This window comes from Erpetoichthys calabaricus, chromosome 17 (genome assembly GCF_900747795.2).
Source record: "Erpetoichthys calabaricus chromosome 17, fErpCal1.3, whole genome shotgun sequence".
In the NCBI taxonomy this organism is placed as follows: domain Eukaryota; kingdom Metazoa; phylum Chordata; class Cladistia; order Polypteriformes; family Polypteridae; genus Erpetoichthys; species Erpetoichthys calabaricus.
Window position 1 is genome coordinate 82,627,433 of NC_041410.2, and position 27,765 is coordinate 82,655,197.

General features: G+C 39.5%; 1 protein-coding gene and 1 pseudogene across 1 annotated transcript in view; both read right to left on the reverse strand.

Moving 5' to 3' along the window:
* LOC114642378 (keratin, type 1 cytoskeletal 11-like) overlaps positions 1-25,703 on the reverse strand; it is a 102,905-nt gene extending 77,202 nt beyond the window's left edge. Inside the window, exon 1 of the mRNA XM_051920933.1 lies at positions 25,693-25,703. The gene's annotated coding sequence lies outside the window, so the exon portion shown is untranslated. The remainder of the gene's footprint in view (positions 1-25,692) is intronic.
* LOC114642375 (keratin, type 1 cytoskeletal 11-like) lies at positions 9,426-25,711 on the reverse strand (annotated as a pseudogene).
* Between the last annotated feature and the right edge of the window lie 2,054 nt (positions 25,712-27,765).

A 27,765-nucleotide genomic window follows, 5' to 3' on the forward strand; every position in this document is an offset into this window, starting at 1 on the left:
AAAGGTAAGATGTTTGTTTTCAACCCTACAATGTATATTGGAATTGAAAGAAAAAATTCAAATGTACTCAAAGAAAGCGAAAAATTCAAGTAATTTCAAGTTCAAGTAGTAATATCAATGCTGTATTATACAAACACTTACTGCTCCTCTGCACTTCACGAATTAATCAGCACAGTTATATTTACTTAAAATTAAACACACACACAAATAAAATCATATATACATAAATATATGTATGTTTGTGTGTATCTGTGTTAAAGAGTGGTCTATGCTATGCACTTACAATCTAATTGAATTTATTTTATTCATGTGAACTAATATAATATAATATAATATAATATAATATAATATAATATAATATAATATAATATAATATAATATAATATACAGGCGGTACGGTTGCGTAGTGGTAGCGCTGCTGCCTCGCAGTAAGGAGACTCAGGTTCGCTTCCCGGGTCCTCCCTGCGTGGAGTTTGCAGTTCTCCCCGTGTCTGTGTGGGTTTCCTCCCACAGTCCAAAGACATACAGGTTAGGTACATTGGCGATCCTAAATTGTCCCAAGTGTGTGCCCTGCAGTGGTCTGGCGTCCTGTCCGTGGTTTGGTTCCTGCATTGCGTCCTGTGTTGGTTGAGATTGGCTCCAGCAGACCCTCGTGACCCTTGAATTAGGATATAGCGGTTTGGAAAATGGATGGATGGATGAATGGATGGATGGATAATAATATACACAATGGAAATCAGTGCTTCGTCATGGGTCCAGTACGCTGGGTTTTAATCCATTACGTGGTCCATGCGAATGTGGTATTTGCGTGATCTCCATGTTTCCATGTAGGTTTTCTCCTACATACTCGACTTTTCTTTTGGATCCCCAGTCACAGATATGTTAGTTTGTTTTTCTTTTCAAAAATGGCTTTGTGTGTGTAGGAGTGGGCTCAGTAATGGACTGGCACATCTTTAATGCTGCTTTCTAACTTCTGCCCATACTTCTGAGACAAGCTATGGCTCAATTTAAATTTGATTAAGTAAGTTTGTAAATGATATATTATAATACAGACTATTACTTCTTGGACATACATGGGGTGAGAGTTATGGAGGCTGACAGTCGTGAGGCGGTGCTGGAAGTGAAGCTCCACAGCAGTCTGATGGTCGATTTCAGAAGATCTCAGTTGTTACACCGGCATACGCAGCACAAACCTGACAAAGTGTCTAAAGCGAGTAGAGTTTCTGTTATTTTAGGTGTTACGTAGCACCAATGTTTTTGTCCTCCATTTGTTAATAACAGCCTTCTCAGACCTGCGTAATGCAATTGAGGGGCGTAGGGCTTTCATTTCTTAACAAAGCAGATTTTTCAAACAAATTAAACAATGAGGGATGAACAGCACAGCAGAGCATAACATTCTGAAATGCAAATAATAAAAAGTTAACTAAGCAGGAAACAAACTAAATAGAATAAGTCATCTTTTAAAGACAGGCATGGTATTTATAAAGCATATGCGTAGGTTAATGGGTTATACAGAAATAAATTATAAATAAATAAAAATATTGTGAATCAGCCAATGATAATTTGGTGTTGTGTTTCACAGCAAATAACACTCTGTATACATTACTAATTACAAAAATAAATAAATTAATTAATTGACCAATGTATTAATTTTAATATCCAGTATTGCCCTGTCAAGCCCCCCTTCTGTTCACCTTCACACCCCTTTGACTTCTCGGCTGCTCCTCTAACGTTGTCTTTCTCTACTGTGCACAGAGGTGAAGACAGAAGTCAAGTCATAACACAATGGAGACCTCAACTCCCATCATCAGAGAGAAGATGAGGCTCAGCGGGTGACTTCTTGGACATTTAAAATAATTGCAACGAAAGAAAGAGAAGCGTCTTTACTTGGCTTGGGTTTTTAAATCCTGCTTGGTTTGGGGAATTTTCTTGGCTCTTTTGCTACTTGGGAAGGCAATGCTAGAATCCTGTGTGACAATAAAGAATTATGCAGCATATAATGTAATGTCATGTGTTTTTTCTTAATAGTGCTGAACAGCATACTTTATACTGTAGAGCTTCTGTCAAAGTAGCTGCACAGGTAGTTGGTCTGTTTGCAAAGCACTGCTGCTTGGTGCACCTCTTATGGTGCCATTGGGGCAACTTCAAGCTCATCAGGTGGTAGACCCCATAGATGTCTTGCCCCTTTATCCCCAGAACACCTCCAGGTGGTGAGACAGTAAGAAGGACGTCTCCCTGCTGTCCCCTAATCTGCATATCTTTGGAAAGTGAAAGGAAACCACTGAAGACACAGAGAGAACATGCAAACTCCACACACACTCCTAATGCTTCTTTAATGGCAGATTGTGTTTCTATACTGGGTTGTAGTTCATCGTAGAATTATTACTCGATAAAGCACCATTTCATTTTGTGATTGGTTCTTTTCATATGAAGGCTGTTCATTGTGCTTTGAAAAAAAATAACTTCCTAATACATGGAAAAAAAATCTAAATCTTTAATGTATTGTGCTCTACCTAGCAGAACACTAACAGATTAAAAAAAACTGGACTTAGCCTGCATTATTGTATACAGCAAGAGTCCTTTTAAAATCATGAAGCCATCATTAGTTCACAAATCTTTTACCATCTATTCAGGGTAATTTAGTCTATGGAGTCTGTTACAGATCTAAATAAATAAAAGTTTGTTTCTGAAAACCTTCATGTGAATGGATCTTTTGGGACATAAAAACGGTTTCCCTATGGCATCGCTCTGAAAAACCACTCTGGCACCTTTACTGACTCACGTAACTCACATACAATAAGTGTTACTGTAGCAGCTTCACTAAAGGGGCACTCTCTGAGTACAAACAAAATATATACAGTATCATTTTTGGAAAAAGATGTAAAACAATAACAAATGATTAGCTTTAAAAAGGCAAAACACATGACGCTGGTGTTACATAAATAATTTATTTATACATACATATATATATGAAATATTAATATTTAAATCTTAACTTGCACCTTTCTCATGGCACTTTTACACAGCCTTACAAGCTCAAAGACTGACGGTGTGAACTGAAACGACTTTTAACAGACTTTGCGACTGATTAATTAACACAATTTTACAGAACGACATATTCACTATTATACTGTAGCGCCCCTGAGTCTAGATATGATGCGGGTGTCACAAACCATCCTGGTCTACACAATACAGTACAATTAATCCGAAGTACAATTACACCGACCCGTCATGTGTGGAAGAAGGAGCAAAAACTTTAATTATAAAACTTTAATTATAATCTTCATACTGGTATACCATATAAAACACTGAAGTGGTAACGTGAAATTGAATCATCAACACGCCATCAGGAATGCAACGTTACATCTAGAATGTACTGCTTGAACTCGCTCCAAGTGTAAGCATCTAACCAATGGATTTACTGTACATTATAAGTTGCCTTAATACACCACAAAACTCTTCCTCTGCTGCCCCCCATCATAAATGCCTATGTAATTCTACTCTTCATATCTGATTTAATTGCATTTTGTTACCGCCACAACTTTTCTGCAGCAAAGCTCCACTATATCGAGCTCGCGCGCTTTCTCTCTCTCTCACTTTTTAAGGTGGCATATGAGGAAAGCTCAGGGTGCGCTTCCCGGTACAATACTGGTTTAATTCATATGAACTATATTGGTTCGTGTCCGTATATTATCGGTTTGTGCGTGAACTATATCCGTTTGTACGTGCATACCACTGGTTTGCATATGAACTATATTGATTTGCATGTGTATATCATTGGTTCCAGTACGATTTATTATTGGTATGTGAGTGAACCGCATTGGTTTACGCTTGCATGTTATCGGTTTGCGTATGAACTATATTGGCTTGCGTTCTGTGTCTGTCTAACAATGGATCTGCGTATGCACTACATTGGTTTCATGCACGTCTTACACTGGTTTCATGTGGGTAACCTGTCGATTTTGCGCTTGAACTCTATTAGTTGCATGTATGCACTATGTCGGTTTCACGTATGAAACATATTGGTTATGCGTGCGCACCCTATCGCAACTCTGTGTATGAACTATATCGGTTCTGCGTGTGAGCTATATTGGTTGTTCACGTGATCTTCAGTGGAAATGGGCGGGGCAAGAAATAGGAACTCAACGGCCAGTAGAGTCATGGAGTGTAAAGACAAGTGACTAGGAGACGCATCTGCGTTTAAACGGCACTATATATTTTTTTTCCGCACAATACATTTGCGAAAGGACTTGGTGGTAATCATTACTATTTAACAGAATCTACCATTGAATCTGTAATGAACACAAGGCTGAAGTTACGTACGTATTCGGCCGTCTTCTTATTTGCTTCCAGGATCTTGTTTGCTCGCACCCAGCCACACTACTTTTTCACACAACTTTTGAAACCAGTTATTCATTCTGAAGGCAAAATATTCTACATTTACTAACGCCTTTATCCAACATACAACATTTAGATACTACTGGTTAGATTCGCCCAGTGCCCCCCGCGCCGCACAGACAGGTGTCTTTATCAGGACTTGAACTTGAACTCAGAGTTTAAAAGTGCATTCTTAAACACTACGCCACAATGCTTGCACATCTTCAACGTGTATATTTATTGGCATAATATAAACTTGTCCAGGACAGATTCCATTGTTAAAGTTGAGTTTAACATTTTCAACCCGTTCAAATTTTGGTTGAAAATCTGGAATATTTCTTTTTTCAAATAATGGATCAGTTTGCGGATTAATGTACACACTGTAGAATATTTTGTCTTGCTGTTAATATAGTAGAAGAAGCTCGTTTGTGAATAAGTAGCTGACTGCAAGCTTATACAGGTGCTGGTCATAAAATTAGAATATCAAGACAAAGTTGATTTATTTCAGTAATTCCATTCAAAAAATGAAACTTGTATATTAGATTCATTCATTACACACAGACTGATGTATTTCAAATGTTTATTTCTTTTAATGTTGATGATTATAACTGACAACTAATGAAAGTCCCGGATTACCAAATCCGGTTTACTAGTGCTTTAAATGGAACCCACAGTTTAGCCTACTGGCTATGTAAAGTACAACAGGCGGACCACCAATACCAGTAGCCAAATAGCCATCATGTGTGTTACTTGGAAGAAACTGATAACCCCACAATAAGCAAATATTTTTTCGTTTCATTTATAAACAGCCAGATTCCATTTCAATCTCACAAGAATAAATGAATGAATGACTGAAAGAATAAAATATTTCCCCACATATGCACTGTGGTTATTTTTATATAATTGTAAAACAAAAAAGTCCAATAGTCAACAAAATAAGGAATATTTACAGTTCCTCACTGGTACAGAAACCAGCTCCTTCAATTTCTGCTTTTAGGAGTTGGATTTCCATTCTGACTTTAGTTTGTTGTAGTTGGGTAAGGAGGAGTTGAGGAGTTGTTCCTTTGCCAGAAGAATCTGCACTTCTGCTCTTTCAGTTTCTCTTGTAAGAAGCACCTCATATGCGTCACCATTCAGGTTTGGAGAACGCTTACGCTTTCTTTTTAAAGGTTCTGTGACAAGAGCTGGCTCTCTCTGTGAGGATCCACCTTCTTCCTCAACCACTTGACTGAGATTGAGGACAAATATTTCCTCTTCATTAGGAAGACCAGGCCCACCCTCCTCTGTAACTGTGGGCTCACCATTGACTTCAACACCATCAATTCCATGCAGAGCTTCTGATTTGTCACCACCGGTAATATCAATGACAATGTCAGTGTACTCACCCCTCTTGAAAGGTTTGTTACCCGTTGTGAGGTTTTTGGCCTCAGCAAGGTCCTTTGTTGCCTTGGCTTTAAGGTTCTTCCATCTTAATATGACGTATTTTGTGGTCCTTTTCTGACCAGTCCCTATAGCATTCTCATTCTTGTTGATGTCCTCCCAAATGTTCTGTTTGCATTTCTTGATCACTTCTCTCCCCTTTAATGAACTGAAGTGTCCTACTATGGACGAACAATGGCACCTAACACCATCCAACAGTGAATGGTTATCTGCCACTGTGAAATTAGGCCCTTTTGAGTCCATGGTTCCATCTCTTTTGTGTAGCTAACACTGATTTTATAGGCCCTGTGCTTGATTGGGGTAATTCAACACATGACAAAGCAGACAGCTCGTTGTTGCTTAATTGGTGTGTGACCAAATAAAATCACCAATTTCTTACACACCTTGGCATGGCAGGTGTTGTTCATCGCTACCACAGGTTGGGAAGGAGAAAATACCGTGAAAGAATGTATGCTGAGCGTGCCAAACCACTTGCGCAATACACTACAGAGGAACTGTATTCCCATTTTCGCTTTGGGAGGGATGATATCAAGTACATTGCAGACCTTGTCAGGTCAAAGTTACAACACAAAACCAAAAGGAGTCATGCTCTGTCTGTGGAGGAATACTGCCTAATTGCACTGCGCTTTTATGCCTCTGGGACTTTCTACCAGGTTGTTGGTGACAATATGAGAGTGGACAAATCAACTGTTAGTAATGTGGTGAAAGCTGTCTCTGTTGAATTGGCCAGTCTGGTCAATGAATTTGTTTCATTTCCCAAGGATGACCAGATGGCACAAACTAAGCGAAGTTTCTTTCTTTTGGGGAACATGCCTAATACTATTGGTGTAATTGATTGTACTCATTTGCACATTCAAGCGCCTCATGAAAGGGACTGGCAGTATGTGAACCGAAAATGGAGGCACAGCATCAATGTCCAACTTGTGGCCAACACTGACCTCATCATCACAAACTGTGTTGTCAAGTGGCCAGGGTCTGTCCATGATGCACATATCCTGAGGGAGAGCGTACTATACAGAAAGCTCCAGTCCAACCAACCAAATGGCATAATATTGGGAGACAGTGCTTATCCACTCCTACCATGGCTGATGACCCCTTTTCCAGTTGCAAACACACCTGAGCAGGCAGGCTTCAACTCTGCACATTGCAAAACAAGATGCGCAATTGAGCTCTTAAATGGAGTCCTGAAGAGGCGCTTTGCATGCCTTAACTACTTGCGGGTGGAACCCAAGGTGGCATGCAGTATAATACTAGCCTATATTGTCTTGCATAACATTGCCACCAGGCATAATGTTCCTCTTGATGACATATATGATGGACCTGAGCCTGATGAAGTGCAACCACAGCAACCTCCAATGTTCACTCCAAATGAGGGCCAGACTGGACGTGTGACCAGGGATGCAATTGTAAGACATTACTTCTGACTGATGACTTGAGTAATAGTAATTGTCATTTTCATTAAAATACAATGGACAGTAGAGCTTTTTGAGCTTTGAGATTTTGTTTGAGTACTAATATTTCACAGGGATTTTTTTCCGTTGACTATACCAAAAGGCTTCATGTCTTATTTCCTACTTTATTTACATTGTCACTGTCCTAGTTCAACAATTGTACAGAATATAAATAGATGTATACATTACCTGCAAATATAGCTTTTTTGATCAATTTTCAAATTTTATTTTATTGTGTGCCAGAAATCCACATTAAATCCACCTCTGTGTTGGGATCAGGTTTATCCTGATTTTTGGGATCAAATGTGTCCCAATTCATACACTAACTTTTGAACAACACAAAAGACTGTTTGATCCTGATTAAAACTGAAATTGGATTAGGTGATCTGATCTGATTCCAGAATCCCTCATTTCCCTTTGAACAACCCATTTTCAAGATTCAATCCAATCTGTTATCCCAAATCCCATTGGATTACTTTTGAACAACTGGGCCCATGACTCTACCGGCCCTTGAGTTCCTGTTTCTTGCCCCGCCCATTTCCGCTGAAGATCACGTGAACAACCAATATAGTTCACACGCAGAACCGATATAGTTCATACACAGAGTTGCGATAGGGTGCGCACGCATAACCAATATGTTTCATACGAGAAACCGACATAGTGCACACATAGAACCAATAGAGTTCAAGCGCAAAATCGACAGGTTACCCACATGAAACCAGTATAAGATGTGCATGAAGCCAATATAGTGCATACGCAAATCCATTGTTAGACCGACACAGAACGTAAGCCAATATACTTCATATGCAAACCGATAACATACAACCGAAAACCAATGCGGTTCACTCACAAACCAATAACAAACATACTGGAACCAGTGATATACACACGCAAATCAATATAGTTCATGTGCAAACCAGTGGTATGCACATACAAACAGATATAGTTCACGCACAAACCGATAATATACGGACACGAACCAATATAGTTGATATGAATGAAATCAGTATTGTACGCACGCAAACCAATTAAGTATGCACGCAAACCAATAGTAAATATTCATAAACCAATAGATTACACACAGAAGTATATGATTTATGGCTTCAGTTCACACCGTCAGTCTTTTAGCTTGTAAGGCTGTGTGAAAGTGCCATGAGAAAGGTGCAGGTTAAGATTTATATATTAATATGTCATATATATATGTATGTATAAATAAATTATTCTCGTAACACCAGTGTCATGTGTTTTGTCGTTTTAAAGCTAATCATTTGTTATTGTTTTACATCTTTTTCCAAAAATGATATATATTTTGTTTGTACTCAGAGAGTGCCCCTTCAGTGAAGCCGATACAGTAACACTTAATGTGTGTGAGTTACGTGAGTCAGCAAAGGAGCCAGACTGGATCTTGAGAGCGACGCCATAGGGGAACCATTTTTATGTCCCAAAATATCCATTCACATGAAGGTTTCAGAAACAAACTTTTATTTATTTAGATCTGTAACAGACTCCACAGAGTAAATTACCATGAATAGATGGTATAAGATTTCTGAAATAATGATGGCTTCATGATTTTAAAAGGACTCTTGCTGTATACAATAATGCAAGATAACTCCTGTTTTTTTTAATTTGTTAGTGTTCTGCTAGGTAGAGCACAATACATTAAAGATTTTGATTTTTTTCCATGTATTACGAAGTTATTTTTTTTCAAAGCACAATGAACTGCCTTCATATATAAAGAACCAATCCCAAAATGAAATGATGCCTTGTCAAGTAATAATTCTACGATTTACTGCAACCCAGTAAAGAAACACAATCTGCCATTAAAGAAGCATTAAGAGTGTGTGTGGAGTTTGCATGTTCTCTCTGTGTCTTCAGTGGTTTCCTTTCACTTTCCAAAGATATGCAGATTAGGGGACAGCAGGGAGATGTCCTTCTTACTGTCTCACCACCTGGAGGTGTTCTGGGGATAAAGGGGCAAGACATCTATGGGGTCTACCACCTGATGAGCTTGAAGTTGCCCCAATGGCACCATAAGAGGTGCACCAAGCAGCAGTGCTTTGCAAACAGACCAACTACCTGTGCAGCTACTTTGACAGAAGCTCTACAGTATAAAGTATGCTGTCCAGCACAATTAAAAAAAAACACATTGACATTACATTATATGCTGCATAATTCTTTATTGTCACACAGGATTCTAGCATTGCCTTCCCAAGTAGCACAAGAGCCAAGAAAATTCCCCAAACCAAGCAGGACCTAAAAACCCAAGCCAAGTGAAGACGCTTCTCTTTCTATCCACGTTGCAATTGTTTTAAAGGTCCAAGAAGTCACCTGCTGAGCCTCATCTTCTCTCTGATGATGGAGTTGAGGTCTCCATTGTGTTATTACTTGACTTCTGTCTTCACCTCTGTGCACAGTAGAGAAAGACAACGTTAGAGGAGCAGCCGAGAAGTCAAAGGGGTGTGAAGGTGAACAGAGGGGGCTTGATAGGGCAGTACTGGATATTAAAATAAATACATTGCTTAATTAATTCATTTATTTTTGTAATTAGTAATGTATACAGAGTGTTTTTTCTGTGAAACACAACACCAAATTATCATTGGCTGATTCACAATCTTTTTATTTATTTATATTTTATTTATGTGTAACCCAGTAACCTGCGCATATGCTTTATAAATACCATTGCCTGTCTTTAAAAGATGACTTATTCTATTTAGTTTGTTTCTTGCTTAGTTAACTTTTTATTATTTGCATTTCAGAATGTTATGCTCTGCTGTGTTGTTCATCACTCATTGTTTAATTTGTTTGAATAATCTGCTTTGTTAAGAAATGAAAGCCCTACGCCCCTCCATTGCATTACGCAGGTCTGAGAAGGCTGTTATTAAAAAATGGAGGACAAAAACATTGGTGCTATGTAACACTTAAAATAACAGAAACTCCACTTGCTTCAGACACTGTGTCAGGTTTGTGCTGCGTATGCCGGTGTAACAACTGAGATCTTCTGAAATCGACCATCAGACTGCTGTGGAGCTTCACTTCCAGCACAGCCTCACGACTGTCAGCCCCCAAAACTCTCACCCCATGTATGTCCAAGAAGTAATAGTCTGTGTTATAATATATCATTTACAAACTTACTTAATCAAATTTAAATTGAGCCACAGCTTGTCTCAGAAGTATGGGCAGAAGTTACAAAGCAGCACTAAAGATGTGCCAATCCATTACTGAGCCCACTCCTGCACACACAAAGCCATTCTGGAAAAGCACAGCAAACTAACATAAGTCGAGTATGTAGGGGGAAACCTACATGGAAACATGGAGATCACACAAATACCACATTGGCATGGACCACATTATGGATTAAAAACCAGCGTACTGAAGCCTTGAGGAAGCACCGATTTCCATTGTGTATATTATTACCCATCCATCTATTCATCCATCCATCCATTTTCCAACCCGCTATATCCTAATTACAGGGTCACGAGGGTCTGCTGGAGTCAATCTTAACCAACACAGGGCGCAATGCAGAAAACAAACCACGGGCAGGGCACCAGCCCACCGCAGGGCACACACTTGGGACAATTTAGGATCGCCAATGTACCTAACTTGCATGTCTTTGGACTGTGGGAGGAAACCCACACAGACACGGGGAGAACAGCAAACTCCACGCAGGGAGGACACGGGAAGCGAAACTGAGTCACCTTACTGCGAGGCAGCAGTGCTACCACTACGCAACCGTACCACCTGTATATTATATTATATTATATTATATTATATTATATTATATTATATTATATTATATTATATTATATTATATTATATTAGTTCACATGAATAAAAAAAATTCAATTAGATTGTAAGTGCATAGCATAGAGCACTCTTTAACACAGATACACACAAACACACATTTTTATATATATATGATTTTATGTGTGTGTGTGTGTTTAATTTTAAGTAAATATAACTGTGCTGATCAATTCGTGAAGTTCAGAAGAGCGGTAAGTGTTTCTGTAATACAGCATTGATGTTACTACTTGAACTTGAAATTACTTGAATGTTTCGCTTTCTTTGAGTACATTTGAATTTTTTCTTTCAATTCCAATATACACAGGAGGGTTGAAAACAAACATCTTACCTTTGGTTACCTCTATGGTTTGTGTAACACTGCCACTGCTATGAATAAAAGGAAAACATGCATAAGATTATTAACATTCAGTCAAAGGCTTTAGTTGTAGATATATATATACAGTATTTATATACTGTATATCAGAATCAGATGTATTGGCCAGGTATGCACACATACAAGGACTCTAACTCCGGTTTTGGTGACAGAATCAACATAAACACAACAGTTAATCACACAACTCAGTTTAAATAAATAAATACATACATAAATAAATAAACACACATACCCTTGCATGCTATTCTGCAGAAAGGTAGATGTAAAATATGCTACAGTATATGTAATAGACAGGTATTGTACACACAGTGTATATATAATATATTTTCATAAATGTACACACACACATGTTTACTGTATACAGATATACACATACATATATTGAGTGAGAGAGATAATATTCAGTGTACATTTTTCTCTGTACAAGCAGCATCTCCTTTTAGACGCCATGCCTAATCTAAAGATGACGTTTCTCATTCTAACCTCTTGAAGGCTCGTTTAAGGTCCACTACACCCGGACCCCCTATTTCTGCTACCTTTTAAGAGACAATAGCACAGCACTGAATTTACCCCCCCCAACCAATAATGGAGTTTGGGAACCTCACTGATAAAATCATTTACAATAGAACCTTGATTTTACATCCATACCTTGATTTTACATCCATTATTTACTATTGTAACACATTTAACATTTTTGATGCTGTTGCTACCATAAAAAATTACTTTTCTGAAAACGTGCGAGCCTTTTAACTCTTTGTTCTCACAGTAGTTAAGAGACTTTATCCTGATTTTTAACTCGTTTCTGTTTTTCGATCTGATTCAAATCTGTCTGTCCTGATTGTGCCCCACAGGTCAGGTTGCTCCACAGCATCACATCATTTCACTGCACGCCGTGTGTGAAGAGAATAAGAAATGAAAGATCAGAGCTGTTGGTTTCAGCACATTTTCCCTTCTGGTTTCCTCTACATACTGACAAATGACCCAAAGGAGAGGATACAGGACTGGAGAGAGCCCTATGAATGATCTGGATGTCAAATAGTCAATATCAGAGTAGTATAAATATTTGATTCCATGGTCATACCTCTACAACAATTCAGATCTGTATCACATATGAATGAACAATGTGAATGAAGCTGCAGTGTGAATTAAGCTTTCTTGGTTTCAAATGTCAAGACAGTTCCTAACAATGGTGCATTTGTTTGTAAACAACACAGAAGTATTCATGGAAAGGAATCTCAATCAGAAACAACAAAAATGACAATAATAATTTAACTGTTAAATAGTCCAAATCTGGACACTTCAGACAGAAAAATTAATAATCCTTAGAATAACTGCAGTGAAAATCTAGAGAAACAAAAGAAATAGGATCCTAAGAAATCTTTGACAATTTCCTGCATTTCACACTTTTCCTCTCTTTTTATTATTTGCTCCTCAGCTTTATCCTCAGTTAGTAATCTGCTCTGTTTATGACACAGACAACATTTCTTCAATTTCCTGGTCCACTTATGCCTTAAGCACAAATGTTACCTTTGCTAGTTTGGGAATGGCCTGCTGTGCCAGTTGTTGATTTGAGCAGCGCTAAGACATTTTCTTATCACAATTTCTATCTTCATTTTCTACTCGCTAACTGAAGCAGATTTTCTCAAGTTTGCCTGTCTGTTGTCTGTTACGTCACTTGACACAATACATCAGTGTTTCAGCCTAAAAAATGCAGAAAATATTTGCTCCTTTTTATAATTTCAGTATATCTTTTGTAACTTTCTCTGTGGAGATCTCAGAGTGAAAGGTGTGTTGGGCTTGGAGACCCCCAAACCATGTGGTTGATGAGGGTGCCCACTATGCCAGAGTATTGGGATTAATAAAGTATCTATCTATCTATCTATCTATCTATCTATCTATCTATCTATCTATCTATCTATCTATCTATCTATCTATCTATCTATCTATCTATCTATCTATCTATCTATCTATCTATCTATCTATCTATCTATCTATCTATCTATCTAAAAAGAGATGCACTTTCAGAGTTATCACACTACTTTGAATCAGTACATTGAACGGTCCACAAAAACCTTTAAAGGTTCATTTCATTGTTGGAAAGTCAGGGTCTTGGGCTTTGGGTTCAGAAATAAACATTTGTCTAAAGTTGATCCCAAATAAACCTCTGAAGTGAATGTGAGACTGGCGTATGCGCAGCACTGTGGATTCTGGGTACAGGCACTTATTTAGTAATTAATTAGAATGTCTCTCTATATCACACTGTGAGCACTTGGCTAACTTAGTGGAATTCACTTGAAGATGAGAAATGACAAGTGGGTTGAGGTTGAGAAGAGCAGTGAGTTTGTGGGGTTATCTTCAGATGCCATTCTGTTGCTAAAATAATGTAGCTCTATATTAAGGAGACCAAGTGTTCCTCCAAACTTCTGTCCAGTTTTACCCAACAGCAGTGCTGTCTTATCTGTTCACTTGGAAGGTGAAAGGACAGAGCAGAAACATGCAAGTCCATTAAGGCTCATGGGGCAGGACAGGTGGACAGGCTCTTTGATGGATTGTCCTGGTTTTTTAGGCCCTTAGTCACTGACTGAGAGGCCACCTATAATGCGCACACTGGATGGAAGTTGTGTCCTCTAATGATTGTTTTCTAGACATTGGGTAGTGCAGGTTCTTGTGTGTAAAGTGAGGTGTGTTGAGGGCCATGTCAACATCAGTTGGGAGTTTGACATATTTTTGAGTGGATCCTTGCGTGTAATGCGGCATTAGGTGAATATTAACCTTCTGAAGGGTGACGTATGTTGCTGAATCTCATCTGTGTAATGTAATCATCAAGTGGACATTTAACACTCCATTCGATAAAGTGAGCTTTGAGGACATTAGACAGATGTTTAGCCATTGCAATGATGTGGCGTGTTTTATGGAAATTTTGTCAACTGGTGTTTTTCTTTCTTTAATGAATTTTGAGCTGTTCTTACATGAGGTGAAATAGTTGTGGACAGACACTTAGCTAATTCAAGGGTCTCTGTTTCTATGGGATACATCAGAAAGGCTGATGTGTGCTAAGTTGGCAGCAGCAGGCTAAAGTCAGATTGTCTCAAAAAGTTCTTGTGTGTCGTGTAAAAGTGAATGGGTGATGTGTTCTGTGTGGATGTTGTGTAGAAGGTTTGCCATCTCAAGTGTGTCATGGGCTTGGAGGGCAATAGATGAAAATGTACACTCTTGAGGGGTCTTAGTGTCCTCAGGGCACATTAACTTGAGGTGTAAACAAATGTGGAAGCAGAACAAAGAGACAAGTTGTCTATTCTTCTCTATAAATCTCTGCAAAGCCATGCCATCTAAAAGTTGTAAAATTATTGACAATTACGGAAAGAATATATTTTTAATATGCGTAATATCTTGCCATAACCATATTCAATGTGGCATCAGGCTTTAAATTCCTGGCTCTAAATTAAAGAAAAGAATCTTAATTTTATATATTATATTCTTTTTCAGTTTTCATGAAGGTGTAATTTTGAGAAATGAATTCCTTATTGGTCTCTATGCCTTCCATCTCTATCAAAGTAAAAGAGAGCAGAGGAGATCAGGAAACAGAAGAGAAGCTCACATGGCAGACGAGGCTCCGCCAGCGCCCAGCTCCACTCCTTCCAGCAGCAGCTTGTACGTGGCGATCTCCTTCTCCAGTTTCTCTTTGATGTTCAGAAGGTTCCTGTAGTCCTCAGACTGGGAGGTTATGCTGTTCCGGATGCTCATCAACTCCCCCTCCATGGTGCCCACCAAGGCAGCGTAACGGTGAAGTTCCATCTGATAGCGGCCATTCACTGCTGCCAGGTTATCCTCCAAGGCGCCTTTCTGGATGGAAAATAAAATAATAAAAAAATGAAGCACTGTGTCCTGGAATGGGCCGGTGACATCTGCAAAAGATGGAGGTGTTATGGAGTTCCATTAAGACTTCATTTCAATTTTAAAAAGCAGAAGATGCATGATTTTCTTAATAATTAGATTAGATCACATTAGATTAGACGGAACTTTATTTGACCTCAGTGGAAATGTGTCTTTTGATGGCAATCAGAGTGAACAAATCTTATTAAAATATTATTATTGTACATTTGGTTGACACCTTATCCAATGTAATGTATCAAAATATTTTATGTTTTCTCACATATAAAGATTAAATGACTTGCTCAGTGTGACACAGTGAGGAACTGTAGCACCACACAGCACCACACCTCTGTCATCAGAGACATGCAGACACAATAAGTTACTCACAGAGACCAGCAAGGTGTCCATCTCTGTCTGTAGGCTCTGGTTCTGATGGCGAAGCTCCGTCACTTCTATCTTGAGCTTTCACTGACATCTGTTTCCTGGATGGCTGCTGCTTGCTTAGTTTCCACCTGTGGATAAGAAACAGGACAGTACTGAGTGGGAGTGCAGGAGCTGGAGAGCACAGAGGGGTGGCACCATTGAGTCATCAGTTGACATAATTGGAGTCCAACTTTGTGTATTTGTATATACCAGTAGGAGTATGGATATGGATGTTGAGTATACTGTGTGAATGTGTACTCAAGAAATGGGGGACACTAAATGTGCGCCATTGTGTCTATCTATTTACTTCTTATTTATATGTATATGACAGTGTGATTTTCTTCCTGCATTTTTATTGTAAAAAGGGAGCAACTTTCCATACTCTTGATAAGTTCCAAAAAATTCCTCCTGTAGTTACTTCCATTATAAAGCTCATGTGGGATCATTACATAAAGATGTCGAAGTGCAAAATCTTTGAATCAGAAATACAAATGGAGAATATGTGCAAAATTTGGCAGAGATTAGTTTAACAATATGTATTTGTATACTGGAATAAAACACAAAGAGACCTTCAGCTTTGTACATTTTTAGAAGATATTCCATCTTGCTTCATGTTTCTCTACGTTTGTGAGACTGTGTGCATCAGAGCATTGTGTGCACCTCAACATGGAGGCCCAGTTCTGTGACAGCAAGTCTTGTTATTTGTTCATTGGCGTAATTATGCTAAGCTCTATGGGGGAGGCTGTTTGGCAATTAAGTTTTTTGTACATTTAAGTATACCACATTGGAGCAAGAAGAGAAAAGGATCAGGAGAGAAGATAAGTCCAAATTCAAAACATGGAGTGCAAAAAGACTTTCATCAAATCCTTTTCAAGAACCAAAACACAACAGTCAAGAAGAAGCTGAAACATGAATTCACCTGAAAACCAAGAATTGAAAGCCTTTTGAAATGCTATTATATTATGAGTTAACCTCAATTTTGGATAAAGACAGGGTATCTGGAAATGGGGTTTTATCCCAGAACTCCAAAAACATAATAATAATAACAATATTATCATTAACAGGTACAATGAAATGTAATTATCGCATACCCCTTGGGGTCTGAGCACAGGGTCAGCTCTTGTACAGCACCCCTGGAGCAGTGGCAGGTTAAGGGCAGGTTTGTCAGATCCTGAGGCCTCAGATATTTTGGATCTGCTCTGCACAACTGCAATTAGTATTGATTCTCCAAACATTTGTGGATTATGATGTATAATATGCTTTACTGTCCCCTGTGTTATACTTGTCTATTTTTCCACATTGAGAAACATTGTTTACTACTTATTATATTTATCATTGAATGTTATTTCAATCATAGAATTCATTTTGGCATTTTGTGGAGTTGCGGATGTGAAATTCGGGTTGTGACCTGTGGGATGTTGCAGGTCATAGGGTATAAATGTTTGCCAAATTGACTTCCATATTGTCAAAGTTTGCAGATAAGACAAAGATAAGATAAGACCAACTACATGTTCAAACAAAGTTCAACTTGGCTAAAAGACTAACGTCTGTTTCTCAAATTCAAGTTTAATTTTTTTTTCACACTTGGTTTTCAGGTGTCCCAGTAACAAGCTTTAGCTTTGTCTTGACTCACTTCTATCCCCAGGACCTGATTTCTTTGCCCTTCTGGCCTGCTTTTTCCAGGGGCCTAACAGTTTGTCACCATCATTTTGAATTAGAAGGTTGAGGAAGTGGCAGGATTGGTGGCTTATGCTTTATTGGGATTCAGCACAAAATCAACTGTTGATTTAAGCAATAGCCTCGTTTAAATAAATGGACGTACAATTTCAAAGGTGTCAATAATTTATGTATGTGTTTGTGTGTGTGTCTCTCATAGTTATGTGTGTATATATAATCTAATTACATTTGAAGATGTCTTATGTTGCCTCTACAAGACTATCCATCAGCTCTGAAATTACAATAAACTGAGTCCAGCAGATCACTTGAACACAAACTGTTTTTTTAGAAGGTCAATAGAGAAAATTCAAAATTGAGTTATATGGTAAGACCTGAAGCAAATGCTCCTTCAAAGCAATAATGTCATGGCTTGCCATTCTGCTGAGGATAAAAATTCTCTGATAACTGAAACTTATGTACATACTGAATTTAAAAATAAAAACAGAAAATTAATATTTTCCGAAAACGTTTCCAAACCCAAGTGGAGCAGCCACCCCAGAATGTACACCAGGATTGTGAGGACTTGTCTGCCACTCACCTGCTTGTTGAACCACATCTCAAGATCCTCCTTGTTTCTACGAATGATGTCTTCATACTCTGCACGTAAGTCATCTAAAATCTGTTTCAGATCTGGGCTTTCAGTGGTGGTGACGTCCACACTCACGGTGCCAGACATCTCCTGTTTCAGGATACTCACACTCTAAAGAGCAGGGAAAAAGTGGGAAGCATTATGATGACATCCTTGATGTCCACTATTTAAACTTAGCAATGTGCCATCATCTAGTAGATCTAGCATTAACTTTGAATATTTATAGGCCATTGTTAATTTCAGCAAAAGCTTGGTTTAAATAAATAGGCGTACAATTTCAAAGGTGTGATTAAAACCTTTGTGTGTGTGTCTCTCTCTCTTATTTATGTATATATGTGTGAGTGTTTGTATATACAGTATATACATAGATATACAGCCATATGAAAAAGTTTGGGAACTCCTCTCAGCCTGCATAATAATTGACTCTCTTTTCAACAAAAAAGATAACAGTGGTACGTCTTTCATTTCCAAGGAACATCTGAGTATTTGGGGTTTCAAGTGACGCCGTATTTAGTTGTATGAAATTAAATCAAATGAGAAAAACTGGCTGTGCAAAAATGTGGGTCCGCTTGTAATTTTGCTGATTTGAATGCCTGTCACTACTCAATGCGGATTACTTGCAACACCAAATTGGTTGGACTATCTTGTTAAGCCTTGAACTTCATAGACAATCATGAGATATAAAGGTATTTAAGGTGGCCAATTGCAAGTTGTGCTCCCCTTTGACTCTCCTCTGAAGAGTGACAGCACGGGATCCTCAAAGACAATCTCAAAACATCTGAAAACAAAAATTGTTGAGTGTCATGGTTTAGGGGAAGGCTACAAAAAGCTCTCTAAGAGGTTTAAACTGTCAGTTTCAACTGTAAGGAATAGAATCAGGAAATGGAAGGCCACAGGCACAGTTGCTGTTAAACCCAGCAAGTCTGGCAGGCCAACAAAAATACAGGAGCGGCATATGAGCAGGATTGTGAGAATGGTGACAGACAACCCACAGATCACCTGCAAAGATCTGCAAGAACATCTTGCTGCAGATGGTGTATCTGTACATCCTTCTACAATTCAGCGCAATTTGCACAAAGAACATCTGTCTGGCAGGGTGATGAGAAAGAAGCCCTTTCTGCACTGACGCCACAAACAGAGTCGCTTGTTGTATGCCAATGCTCATTTAGACAAACCAGATTCATTTTGGAACAAAGTGCTTTGGACTGATGAGACAAAAATTGAGTTATTTGATCAGAATAAAAAAGTGCTTTGCAAGGCAAGAAGAACACTGCATTCCAACTAAAACACCTGCTACCTACTGTCAAATTTGGTGGAGGTGCCATCATGCTGTGGGGCTGTGTGGCTAGTTCAGGGATTGGGGCCCTTATTAAAGTTGAGGGTCGGATGAATTCAACCCAATAGCAACAAATTCTTTAGAATAATGTTCAAATATCAGTCACAAAGTTATGCAGGGGTTGGATATTCCAACAAGACAATGACTCAAAACACAGTTCGAAATCAGCAATGGCATTCATGCAGAGGGAGAAGTACAATGTTCTGAAATGGCCGTCACAGTCCCCTGACTTGAATATCATCTACAATCTATGGGATGATTTGAAGCAGGCTGTCCATGCTTGGCAGCCATCAAATTGAGCTGAACTGGAGAGATTTTGTGTGGAAGAATGGACAGAAATACCTCCATCCAGAATCCAGACACTCATCAAAGGCTATAGGATGCATCAAGAGGCAAAAGGAGGCTCAACTAAGTATTGATGTCATATTTCTGTTGGGGTGCCCAATTTTATGCACCTGTTTAATTTTGTTATGATGCATATTGCATATTTTCTGTTAATCCAATAAACTTAATGTATCTGTTGAAATACTACTGTTACCATTAGGCATGTCATATATTAAAAGGAAGTTGCTACTTTGAAAGCTCAGCCAATGATAAAGAAAAATCCAAAGAATTCAGAGGCGTTCCCATATTTTTTCATGCGACAGTATGTATATATATACACACACACACAAACACATTTTTAGTGTTTGCAGCACCTCAGACACCAGTTCCAGGATCAAAGAAGAATATTAATGCAATTTAAAATACCTTCAATAGGTTTCTTCTCTCACAATTGCAGATAAACACAAGCACAATAGAATTCTCTTCTCTTTTGTTCCTTCCTTCACTCCTCCCAGGTAAGCATTGTCGTCCTGAACTCCCAACCCCAAGTGGATGAAGTACAGCAGCTTCCTTTATACTGGACCTGGTAGTTCATCCAGTGCTGTCACATTACATCCAGGAAGCAGTTCTGGGTCAACAGAACCTCCCAGTGACAAGAGAGCCTCCCTCCCAGTGGCACCCGAAGACCCCATACAGAGCTACCCAACAAATCTTCAACTCCCATACAGCCCTGACGGTTTCCAAATGGGAAGCCTGGCAGAGGGATGTTGGCACCCAGGAATAGCACATGACCCTAGGAAGCATACCTGTCCATGCTGTTTCGTCATTTCTTCAATCTCTTTTTTCAGAGCTTCAACTTCCTGATTGTTGCTGGTTTGGTGGGAATCGTATTCTTCCTTCAGACTCTTCAGATTGAGGATGTCAGCCTCCACAGTCTGGCGAATGATGTACTCGGTCTCATATCTGAGAAGAATAAAGTGGTATTACCATTGGATTGCTTTTAAGAACGGCTGTGAGAAAATAAACTGAGGTATGAAGATTAATTAACAGGTTTCCTATGAAGGACCATCAAAACATTTCCGCAGTTTTGTATTGTCGTTGGAAAAGGTGAAGGTGAGAGGAGTAGTAATTGGGCATTAAAAAGTTTGTTCAATGCTGGGAAAACTGCATCGCAAATGAAGGTGACTATGTACACAAGTGAGGTCATTTGTTTTTGAAATTCTTAATAAATAGAGTTAAGAAAAGTGCCAGAACTTTTTGAATGTTCCTCGTAAAATATTAATAAAAATATGCAAATCAGAGTTTAATAAGATTCTGTATATATATTCTGCATGTTAAAGGCTGAGCAGTATGGTAGTGCAGTGGTAAGCACAGCTGCCTCACTGATGTACTCTCCAGAGGGTCTGCTCACCGTCCCTGTGTGGACCATCATGCACCATAAGTGTGTGTGTGTGTGGGGGGCTTGTGGGTGTCTCTTTCCACTCCACTTTAACTCCCTCACCACACCAGCTTATACAAACTGGCCCTGTGTGAGTGACTTTTGTAGAAAGGTGAGCCCTGCAGTGTACTGAAGCTCCATCCAGGGCTCTATCCTGTTTAATACCTGATGCTCCAGGGGTGGACTGTGACCCCTTTAACAATAAAGCAATGAACTAAGCTTGAGGGTGTTACAGTATTTTATACCACAGTGTGAATTATTACAGCTGCAGCTAAAACAATAAAACACAAAACTTTGCTTGCATGAGAAAATTGCATGAAGTAAGTAAATAAACAATTTAAGAAGAATAAACCTTAGGGGTTCTTACTTTTTTCTGAAGTCATCAGCAGCCAGCTGAGCATTACCAATCTTCAGGGCCAGGCGAGAATTCTCAATGATGGCAGCAATTATCTGACAAGAGTAAAAATGGAAGCCGTCAATAGCAACACGAGAGGTGTTCAGGTCTGTTATAGCTGAAATTGTTTACAAACATTATTACTTATATTTAATAGTAGCAGATAAAAAATATTATAAAACGTTGTAATAGAAAACTGATTCCCCACAAATAGTGTGAAATAAAAGTACACTCCTCACATGGTACATTTTAATTCTAAATACTCCTTTAGGATATTTACAATGTTAGAGTAACAAAACACACCCGCTGCAGTCCTTTAACTCTTAATGTACAGAATACAGCGCCACCATTAAAGGTCAGGCACTCATTTAATGAACCTGTTTTTATTTTACAGGATCATAGAGAGCTAAAGCCTATCCCACCAGCAGCAGGTGCCATATAGGCAGGTCAAGACCACAGCAGAGGACATTCCCATCCACACTGGGCCAGTCTGGAGTTGTTGATTAGCCACACGAACCAGCAGGGCTGTTAAATAGTAAGAGTGGGAAACCAGCAAGATTTCACAATAGTAATATCTGCCCCCCATTCATCACGACCCCTGTATATCCTTAATAGGCACGAGATGATGTGCTTAACTCAAAAACAGTAGGTGGTGTTGTACAGGCTTCACAAAATTGAGAGATATGAACTAGATAGATTTTTCAGCGTTATGGAATACAATGTAAATACTATAAAAATATTTAACTTTAAAACAATAAAGCACCCATCCATTTTCCAACCGGCTGAAACCGAACACAGGGTCACGGGGGTCTGCTGGAGCCAATCCCAGCCAACACATTGCACAAGGCAGGAACCAATCCCAGGCAGGGTGCCAACCCACTGCAGTTCACACACACTCACCAGGGCCAATTTAGAATCGCCAATCCACCTAACCTGCACGTCTTTGGACTGTGGGAGGAAACCGGAGCGACCGGAGGAAACCCATGCGGACACGGGGAGAACATGCAAACTCCACGTAGAGAGGACCTGGGAAGCAAACCCAGGTCTCCTTCCTGCGAGGCAGCAGTGCTACCACTGCGCCACCGTGCCGCCCGTTACAATGTAATGCAAATTGCAAAGGCAATGACCTGAAATAAAAATGGTGAGAAAGGGCAAAAAAGTATTAGTTACAACATCGATAGCATCGAAGCAACTTCAACAAAATTACTACTACTATTATTCCTAAAATTATATTATTATTCAGTCAGTCTTTCTCCAACCCGCTATATCCTAACACAGGGTCACAGGAGCCAACACAGGGAGCAAGGCAGAAACAAACCCCAGGCAGGACGCCAGCCCACCGCAGGGCACACACACACACACACACACACACACACAATTTATGCACAAAACCTGCATGTCTTTGGACGTTTGGAGGACACCGGAGCACCCGGTGGAAACCCACGCTAACACAGGGAGAACATGCAATCTCCACGCAGGGAGGACCCGGGAAGCGAACCCAGGTCTCCTTACTGCGAGGGAGCAGCTCTACAACTCTGCCACAGCGCCGCCCATTATTATTATTATGATTATTATTATTGACATAGATGTGGCAACGTAAAATTGTGGCTACACGACAACATGGCTGAGACGATAAACTTTCAATACATTTCTACTGATTTTTTGCCAAGTAACCAACCATCTGTCAAATGGGCTTATTTTGAAACTTATGTTAAAACTCCGAAAATCTCGTCCTCTGTTGTTCCCCCCATCATCAGTGACTTGATGACCTCTTAAAAATAAATGTGCCAAAGTGGTTCTTCATAGCGATGCCATTGGGTGACCATTTCTGGTTCCGAAAAGAACCGCCCACATGAAGGTTCCAGAAAGAACCGTTCATTTATTTAGATCTGTGAAAAGGTAAATAAAATAACCATAAAGAGATGATTGCAGATTTGTGAAATATCAATAGCTTACTGAGTTTAAAATGACTCTCTCACACGGGATAACACAAGTTCAGGTGGTCTTGATCTGTCAGTATCCTGCTAGTCAGCCGACTGTATATTAAAGATTTCTGTTTCGTCCACAAATAAGGAACCTTTTCAGAGCCCAAACAACCAATTTTATATGCAAAGATCCCTCGAAAATGTTCTTTCTCAAGCAGTGGATCTACGAGAACCACACAACCCAGTAATGTGTCATTACGGACGTGATATTTGTGAGGGGCTTAACCTGATTAAGTGACTCCCAGGCCGACGGGCTTTCGTCCTCTGCAGTTTCGTCCATTTCCTACCAGGATTACAGTCAAAGTTGTCGCATTGGGCTTCATTTTGCTTTATTCAGATTAAAAAGTTAAATGGTGTTCGTACGGTGTATTCGTTTATATTCGCTCTGACAGTCCGCGAGTACGTTAACGGCTTATTTGACGGGTGTCTGGTAACGAATCCTCCGTTAATGTATGAGTTCAACTACCGTATGTCACAAATGACACAATCAAGCTTGGCGTTTCTGTCTATTGAAATTAAAGAGCCAAAATTATAAAAGAAGATGTTTTGTCAACGAATTTAACCAAAAAGAAATCTACTCAGAGCAAAAACCTAACCAAAGAGATTATCCAATGTGATTGCATGATAAGATTTCCAATATGAGTAATATTTATAAGAACATTTTTCAAGTTTTGATAGTGACATTCAAGTTCCCAGTTGTAAAAATTAACGTAAGAATATAAATTGCAAGGTTAGATATTAGTGTCATATTACCAGTTATATGTTTATACATTGTAAAATCAAAGAGTCGAAAACATCACATTTGCCAAATATTATACAATTCGATGTATGCATTCTGACATTAATATTACAAAACAATTTAATGAAAATAGCATTTAAAACAATAAAACGTAAACTTTCTCTGAGCAGCGCCCTGTCCAGGGATTGTTCCTGCCTTGCGCCCTGTGCCAGCTGGGATCGGCACCTGCACCGCCGCGACTCTGTTGTGGAATAAGCGGATTAGAAAATGACTCACTTCGGCTGAGATGTCTATATATTCACGCGGAAATCCATTTAAAACACTTTGCACTAAATGCACATATAATTAAATAAATTAATAACCTACACATATTTTACCCAGTGTTTTAATGTCAATTTTCCTCTTCATGATTCTGAAATAATGTCATCGTCTTTCACAAAAGTTAAATATCTCACGTTCAAAACTTATTTTCATGAAACTCCACATTTAATTCAAAACATTTGATTAAACTTTTTTGAAGTTTTTTTTGTTGTTGTTGTTCTTTCCTTAATATTTTATATGACGGAGGAAGGAGGAGGCTAAATATTTTTCCCACGTTCCCCCAATGCACTAACATTGCGCCCCTATCAGCTTTGGTTCCTCACATCCTTCTTTTATGAGAGACCCCCAGTAAAGGCACAGGTGGGGATGTTCTTATACTTCAATTACTTTTATAATCTTGGTGGTCTTGCATATCCAAGCAGAGCAGGTACTAAGACTTAATTAGTATTGATGTAAAAAATAAACTCAAACTGAGAAAATTACAATTGTTTTATGATGCTGGTGAGATCTTAAAGAAACAATATTAAATAAGAAGCATCTTCTTTACAGTTTGTATAGTTTAGAAGACATTTAAAATGTTCTACTGAGCATCGTGAATAAGATATCTTTGGGTTGATAAATTTAATCAGAATACAGCCCTTACTGGATACTCTACCAGTGATTATAACATCTTGTATACTTACATCTCTTCTCCAGGGTTATGGTCACTAATTTCACATAACGACCCTCAGACTCGATTTACCTAAAACCCGAGAAGGTCACACCAACCTGTAGCTGCTGTGTGAGGTCTTGGATTCAAATCTTAGATTTAAACATTGCACACAGTATGCATACCTGGTCACGGAGGGGCTTCAGCTGCTCCTGGTACAAGGTGAAATCCCTGCTCACCACTTTGCTCGTGCGGAAATTCTTGAGCTTGTTCTCCAGGTCCTTGTTGGTTGCTTCAAGTGTGCGCACCTTATCGAGATAGGTGGCCAGTCTGTCGTTCAGACTCTGCATCTGCTGCTTTTCATTTAACATAAACGGGACACCACTGATGCTGCTACTTGAGAAAAAACCTCCACCAGCGCCACCATCCACACCAAAACTACCACCATAACCAGCACCCATACCACCACCAAAACCACCAAGAAAACCACTACCAGCAAAACTACTACCACCATAACCACCACCAATACCACCCACACCAAAACCACCACCACCACCACCATAACCACCACCAAAACCACCACCAACACCACTAACACCAACAAAACTACCACCACCAAAACTACCACCACCACCACCACCAAAACCACCACCACCAAAACCACCACCTAATTCTCCAAAAGATCCAGTAGCAGTTAAACCTCTACCAACACCAGTACCCCTGCCATTGATGAGATAGGAGGAAACGCTGGAGGATTGTTTTCTTCTTAGTGGCATGTCTGAGATGAGGAATAGTTCAGACCTGGAGAAACGACCGACACAAGTCTATCAGTCAGCAATCAGCAGTGTGAACTCCAGGGATGCCATGGCGCTATATATACAACTGACTCGCCCCTTCTGCTGCAAAGCGGTTGGCTCTGCTGTCACGCCCTCTTGCCGTGGGGCACACCGGGTGGATGGAGTCGGACACGGAGGGGAAGGCGGCTTTAGAAACCAATCAATAACACATAACACATGAAAAATGCTGATGTTTTAACTCGTGTGCGGCATATACAATTTTAATATAATTCATTATTTATATCAGGAGGTATAAGATGAATTCCCTTAAATAAATTTTCTTATCGGAGGTGAGATTTACCGTTCAAATATTTAAACTTAACACAGGTTGAAGCCGGTGCCTGTGCTAGAAAGAGGAGGGTGAGGATCAGAAATAAAAGTGCAGAACAGAAATATGGAGTGCAGCAGACAATCGAGATTTTATCTATTTAAGATAACCATTTCCAGAATCGAAGAAATCGCTTCCCTCTGAAGGAAAGGAAACTTTCTTTTCTATATTTTATTCATATTCAATGGTCAAATAATGCAGAGAGTGGTGGTACACGTCACCTCGCTTGTATATCTTGATGTATTTGGCATGTTCGCTAGATTCTTTTACATTTTTAAAGGGGACTTACATCCTCCTAGGGTTCCCTTGGTTGCTCCATGAAACATTACTGAGCTCTCAATGCACACACACACTGGCACAGTTTCCTTACTTAGCAAGTGTTTGAAAAGCTGCTGGTGGCGCTGGCACAGAAAGAGGAAAAACACACAAAGTCCACATGAAGAACATCTGATCCCCAGGCACAGGAACCATGAGAGAGCACCACTAACCATCCTGCCAGCATTGTTTAATTAAAGAAGCAGCTAAATGAATTAAGTCAACCAACAAATACTTTTATTTTTTGTTAATTTAATAAGGTGTGGGAAAGAAAAATATTACTTTAATATGTGCAGTGGTTATGGATCAGCCTGTACACTGGTACTGTGATTGCTCTGCAACGTGGAGGCAGAACCTCTGTGTTTTCCCAGTTGATTCTGGGGTTGGTCAGCGGTGTGTTCTGCTCCTACTCTGTTCAATGCCTGCATGCACTGGGTGTTGGGCAGGGTTGTAGGGTCCAGCGGCTGTGGGGCATCTGTTAGTGAAGAAACATTCACTGATCTTGACTTTGCTGATGATGCTGTGATTTTTGCAGAGTCGATGGAGGCTCTAATGGGGGCTCTCGAGAGAATGAATGAGGAGTCTGAGTATCTGGGCTTGTGAGTGTCCTGATAAAAACCAAGAGCCAGGCCTTTAATGTCCTCTTGGCCACAGACATCAGCAGTGTATCTTTCTGTGGAGAGAGTGTCGACCTCTTCGAGAGGTTTACTTACCTTGGCAGTGACATTAATGTCTATGGTGACTTTTCCTATGAAGTGAAGAGACAGACTGGAGGTTATGTGGTTATTGGAAAGGGTTGTGTGGCACTCCCGATGTCTCTAAAAAATGGTCTTCAGAGACCTGGTGCTTTTTGTCTTGCTAAATGGTTGTGAGACATGGATGCTACTCATGACCTGAGACGAAGACTGTACTCCTTTGGTGCTTTGTCTCTCCGGAGAATCCTTGGGTACCTCTGGTTTGACTTTGTGTTGCTCACGGAGTCCTGAATGAGGCACATTACCTGCATTGTCAGGGAGCGTCAGTTGTGGCACTAAGGCCATGTGGCACGATTCCCCGA